Source organism: Rhinopithecus roxellana, chromosome 4 (assembly GCF_007565055.1).
Source record: "Rhinopithecus roxellana isolate Shanxi Qingling chromosome 4, ASM756505v1, whole genome shotgun sequence".
NCBI lineage: Eukaryota > Metazoa > Chordata > Mammalia > Primates > Cercopithecidae > Rhinopithecus > Rhinopithecus roxellana.
The window spans coordinates 141,462,294-141,468,609 of NC_044552.1; the positions used below are offsets into that span (position 1 = coordinate 141,462,294).

Here is a 6,316-nt window from a genome sequence, read left to right on the forward strand (position 1 = left end):
AAATTCTGTGTATTAGTTTCTTGTTGGATGCAGAGTTTACAAATCTTTTCTCCTGTTTTGCATGTTGTCTGTTGCCTCTGTTGATTATATCTTTTGCTGTGCAGAAGTTTTTAGTTTAATTATGTTCCATTTGTGTGTGTTTTTTTTTAATTGTCTGTGCTTTTAAGGTTTTAGTCATAAATTCAATGTCCAGAAGAGCTTTGCCTAGGTTTTCTTCTTGTATTTTTATAGTTTTGGTTATTATGTTTAAGACTTTAATCCATCTTGAGTTAATTTTTATAAATAATGAGAGATATGGGTCTAATTTCGTTTTCTGCATATGGCAATACCATTTTGATAGCACTATTTATTAAAATTAAAGAGGCTATCCTTTTCATAATGTATGTTCTTGTCAGCTTCGTGAAGGGTCAGTTAGCTATAAATATGTGGCTTTATTTCTGGGTTTTTTATTCTGTTCCAGTGATCTACATGTCTATTTTTATACCAGCATCATGTTGTTTTGGTTACTATGGCCTTGTAATATAATTTGAAGTGAGGTATTGTGATGCCTCCAGCTTTGTTCTTGCTTAGGACTGCTTTGGCTATTTGGGTTCTTTTTGTGTTCCATATACATTTTAAGATGATTTTTTTCTAATTATGTGATAAATGAGGTTGATGTTTTAATAGGAATGCATTTAATCTGTAGATTGCTTTGGGCAGTATGGTCATTTTAATAATATTAATTTTTTCTATTAATTAACATGGGATATTTTCCGACTTCTTTTTGTCATCTGCAATTTATTTCATCAGTATTTTGTAGTTTTCCTTGTAGAGATCTTTTGCCTCTTTGATTAAATATATTCCTAGTTTTTCTTGTAGTTATGTAAATGGGGTTGCCTTCTGAATTTCATTATTGGCTAGATTATTATTGGTGCATAAAAACACTTCTTATTTTTGTACATTAATTTTTTATCCTGAAACTTTACTGAATTCATTCATCAAGTCCAAAAGTTTTTTGGTGGAGTCCTTAGATGTTTCTAGCTATAAGATTATATCATCGGCGAACAGGGATAATTTGACTTCCTAATTCCAATTTGGGTGCCTTTTATTTCTTTCTTTTGCCTAATTACTTATCTAAGTACTTCCAGTACTATGTTGAGTAAGAGTGGGTGTCCTTGTCTTGTTCCAGTTCTTAGAGAAAATGCCTTCAACTTTCTCCCTTTCAGTATGATGTTAGCTGTGGTTTTGTGATATATAGCCTTTAATATCTTGAGGTATGTTCATTCTATTCCTAGTTTGTTGAGGGTATTTATTATAAATGTATGTTGAGTTTTATCATATGCTTTTTATGCATCTATTGAGATGATCATATTGAGATGTATTACATTTGTTTATTTGCATGTGCATAACTATCCTTGCATCCATAATATAAAACCCACTTGATTGTAGTATATTATCTTCTTGATGTGCTATTGGATTTAGTTTGCTAGTATTTTGTTGAATATTTGTGCATCTATATTTATCAGGGATATTGGTCTGGAATTTTTTTTTTTGTTGCTGTTGTTGTGTCCTTGTCTGGTTTTGGCATAGGTATCAATTGTAATGTCTCCTTTTTCGTCTCTGGTTTTGTTTATTTGGGTCTTCTCTCCTCTTTTCTTGGGTAGTCTTTGCTTATTCTTTCTTCCTCTTTATTATTTTTGTCTCACTTGATTTTTTTCGAAAGATCTGTTTTTTTTTTTTTTTGGAATCAACCTAAATTCTCATCAATGGTAGACTGGATAAAGAAAATGTGGTACATTCTCCGCTCCTTCTAGTTTCGGCCCGCCTGCCTCTACTCCTGCCTCCACTATGTCCATCAGGGTGACCCAGAAGTCCTACAAGGTGTCCACCTCTGGCCCCTGGGCCTTCAGCAGCGGCTCATACACGAGTGGGCCTGGTGCCCTCATCAGCTCCTCGAGCTTCTCCCGAGTGGGAAGCAGTAGCTTTCGGGGTGGCCTGGGTGGCGGCTATGGTGGGGCCAGCGGCATGGGAGCCATCACCGCAGTCATGGTCAACCAGAGCCTGCTTAGCCCCCTTAACCTGGAGGTAGACCCCAACATCCAGGCCGTGCACACCCAGGAGAAGGATCAGATCAAGACCCTCAACAACAAGTTTGCCTCCTTTATAGACAAGGTATGGTTCCTGGAGCAGCAGAACAAGATGCTGGAGACCAGGTGGAGCCTCCTGCAGCAGCAGAAGGCAGCTCGGAGCAACATGGACAACATGTTCGAGAGTTACATCAACAACCTTAGGTGGCAGCTGGAGACTCTGGGCCAGGAGAAGCTGAAGCTGGAGGCGGAGCTTGGCAACATGCAGGGGCTGGTGGAGAACTTCAAGAACAAGTATGAGGATGAGATCAATAAGCGTACAGAGAGGGAGAATGAATTTGTACTCATCAAGAAGGATGTGGATGAAGCTTACATGAACAAGGTAGAGCTGGAGTCTTGCCTGGAAGGGCTGACTGATGAGATCAACTTCCTCAGGCAGCTGTATGAAGAGGAGATCCGGGAGCTGCAGTCCCAGATCTGGGGTGCATCTGTGGTGCTGTCCATGGACAACAGCCATTCCCTGGACGTGGACAGCATCATTGCTGAGGTCAAGGCACAGTAGGAGGAGATCGCCGACCGCAGCCGGGCTGAGGCTGAGAGCATGTACCAGATCAAGTATGAGGAGCTGCGGAGCCTGGCTGGGAAGCATGCGGATGACCTGTGGTGCACCAAGACTGAGATCTTCGAGATGAACCGGAACATCAGCCGGCTCCAGGCTGAGATTGAGGGCCTCAAAGGCCGGAGGGCTTCCCTGGAGGCGGCTATTGCAGATGCCGAGCAGCGTGGAGAGCTGGCCATTAAGGATGCCAACGCCAAGTTGTCCGAGCTGGAGGCCACCCTGCAGCGGGCCAAGCAAGACATGGCACAGCAGCTGCGTGAGGACCAGGAGCTGATGAACGTCAAGCTGACCCTGGACATCGAGATCGCCACCTACAGGAAGCTGCTGGAGGGCGAGGAGAGCCGGCTGGAGTCCGGGATGCAGAACATGAGTATTCATACGAAGACCAGCAGCGGCTATGCAGGTGGTCTGAGCTCCACCTACGGGGGCCTCACAAGCCCGGGCCTCAGCTATGGCCTGGGCTCCAGTTTTGGCTCTGGTGCGGGCTCCAGCTCCTTCAGACGCACCAGCTCCTCCAGGGCCGTGGTTGTGAAGAAGACCAAGACACGCAATGGGAAGCTTGTATCCGAGTCCTCTGACCTCCTGCCCGAGGGAACAGCTGCGGCAGCCTCTCCCAGCCTACCCCTCCTGTGCTGCCCCAGAGCCTGGGAGGGAGACCGCTATGTAGGGTACCACTGGTAACAGGAGACCCACCTGAGGGCCCTCAGCCCACCCACAGGGGAGTTTACTACGTGGGGACTCCCCTTGCCCATGCCTCCAGCTATAAAACAATTCAATTGCTTCTTTTTTTGGTCCAAAATAAAACCTCAGCTAGCTCTGCCAAAAAAAAGAAAAAAGAAAAAAGAAAATGTGGTACATATATACCACAGAATACTATGCATTTACAAAAAGGAATAAAATCATGTCCTTTGCAGCAACATGGATAAAGCTGGAGGCCATTATCCTAAGCAAACTAACACAGGAACAGAAAACAAAATACTGCATGTTCTCACTTTTATAAGTGGGATAAATATTGAGTACACAAGGGCATGAAGAAGGGAACAAAAGACACAGGTCTACTTGAGGGTTAAGAGTGGGAGGGGAGTGATGATTTAAAAAGCTACCTATTGGGTACTATATCTCTTACCTGGGTGACAAAATAATCCATACACCAAATGCCTATGACATGTGATTTACTTATATGACAAACCTGTACATGTATCCCTAAATCTAAAATAAAAGTTTTTTTAAAAAGATCTACCTTTAACTTCTGAAAATGTTTTTTTCTGTTTGATCTAGCCTATATCATTAAAGCTTTTTAAATAATGTATTTGCTATTTCTTTTAATAAGTTTTTCAGTTCCACAGGTTTTGTTTGGTTCTTTAAAAAAAAATCTGCCTCCTTGGTAAATTTCTTGCTCACTTCCTGGACTGATTTTCTGAGTTCTTTGTTTTTCAGATTTGTCTTGCATCTCAGTGAACTTCTTTGAAATCAATATTTTGAATTATTAACAAAAAAGAAAAATATTTTGAATTCTTTATGTAGCATACTGAGGATTCCTTTTGGGTTAGGATGTAGTGCTGAAGAATTATTGTGTTTCTTTGAAGGTGTTACATCACCTTGCTTTTGCATGTTTCCTGTTTTTTTTTTTTTTAACATTGATTTTTGTGCATTTGGAGCAAGAGTAGCTTCTTCTTATTTTTGAATTTACTTTTTTTTGGGAAGGGGACTATTTTCTTAAACTTGTGACTGTAGGGACATGGTCAGTGCTTTCTGCAATGTGCTTTTCTGTTTGTTTGGTGGAAGCCTTTGATTTTGCTTCTGAGTGCATACAGTAGTGAAGATTCTGTATGATTTCTTAGGCTATAAATTGTGTTAGTCCAATCTGTGTTTTCCTTTATGTATTACAGTTTAGTTGTTTGTGGGGCTCTGGTAAAGTTGTTGGGGACTGGAATGCTAGATGTGCCCATCTTCAGGTTTTAGGGGTAGGAGTGTTGGGCTAACATGTTTATCCTTACTACCTGGAGTAGCATACGCTGGCATGTGTGTTTGCAGTTCAGGCAGGCTGTGTTTGGGCCTCTTTTTGACTTTCTCTGATGTCAGTTGTTAGCAGTATATGGGATGGGACAGCAAAAAATCAACTGTAGGCTTCTGAGCAGCCTGTTCACGGGCAATGGTAGTAGCAGTGATTGTGATGTGTTCTTCAAAGTCTTGAGTGCTGTGCTTTTGTGTTAGCAGTGATTGCAGTGGACTGTATGAGCTGACCTCCAGACCAGTAGATGGCACTTACAGGCAAGACCCAGCTGTGGTGGTATTGGTATAATGTTTATGCTCATTTTTGTTCCTCAGGAAAAGTGCTTGGGCATCCCAGGTGGTAAATTGTGTTGTGGAACATCCAGAAGCCTGGATTCCATGCTCTGTCTTGTAAGGAGCATGGCAAGGCTTGGCAATGCAGTGGGCAATGTTGTGCTCAGGCCCCCCAATAGTGAGTGTATACATCAGCCTTGATGAAATGCTTGGGTGAGGGACCATAGCTGCTGTATTGAGGTCTTAGCATGGGGAGGAGGGTGTGGTCCCAGCAGCCAAAGCTTTGATTGGCAGAAATGGGACTTGTGTCACCCTCATGCCTTAGTCCTGGTGAATTTCCCTTCCCCATACTGGTTGTCTCAGCCAACACAGCTATTCAGTTAATCCCAGTAGTTTGCACCATATGAGTTGCTGCCCAACCCAAAACCAAGCCTATGCAGAGACTGTCCTCCTGCACAGGTCCCAGGGGGTGAGGTGCCTGGTTCCAGCACCAGTAGCTGGAGCTCACACCATGTTCCCTTTTCAGACTTTGTTGTGGGATCCCAACTACCACTCAAGCCACAGTTCTGCAAATGCTTCTAGAGTTTTTTATTTTTTTATTTTTTTATTTTTTTTTAGCAGCTAACAGTGATACCACTGACTTCCAGGATCCCAGGACCATGTGCAATTTGTGAAGAGCTAGGATCAGGAATGACATCTTACAGTAGCTGGTTAGGTCTCAAAAAGGCATATGACATTTCCTGTGCAGTTCTCTCTTGTAGTCTCCCTTCTGCTTCCTAACTTAGATTCAGGGACTGGGTGAGTCAAGGTACTCTCCTGAGGCCGAGGCAGGTGGATCATGAAGTCAGGAGATCGAGACCATCCTGGCTAACATGGTGAAAACCCAGCTCTACTAAAAATACAAAAAAAAAAAAAAAAAAAAAAAATTAGCCGGGCGCGGTGGCGGGCGCCTGTAGTCCCAGCTACTCGGGAGGCTGAGGCAGGAGAATGGTGTGAACCCTGGAGGCGGAGCTTGCAGTGAGCCGAGATCGCACCACTGCACTCCAGCCTGGGCCACTGAGCAAGACTCTGTCTCAAAAAACAAAACAAAACAAAAATAAATAAATAAACAAATGGTAATGAATGGATTACTTTGGCAATGAAATATATACATTTGTACATAATTCTAAAGATACTAAGGGATTCTACATGAAAAGTGATATTCCCTTCTATTTTTGTGTTCTAGCTACCAGTTCCCTTCCTATGAGGTAACCATTGATATCAGTTTTTTATCTTTCTAGAGATGTTCTAAGCATATAAGGGCAGCTATGTCTTTCTCTCTGTTTTTAAAAAGTTATTGATTGAA

General features: G+C 42.5%; 1 pseudogene across 1 annotated transcript; it reads left to right on the forward strand.

Moving 5' to 3' along the window:
* Positions 1-1,783: 1,783 nt before the first annotated feature.
* Positions 1,784-3,508, forward strand: LOC104654656 (annotated as a pseudogene). Its single transcript, XR_004056905.1, has one exon. The product of XR_004056905.1 is annotated as a keratin, type II cytoskeletal 8 pseudogene (transcript).
* Positions 3,509-6,316: the final 2,808 nt, after the last annotated feature.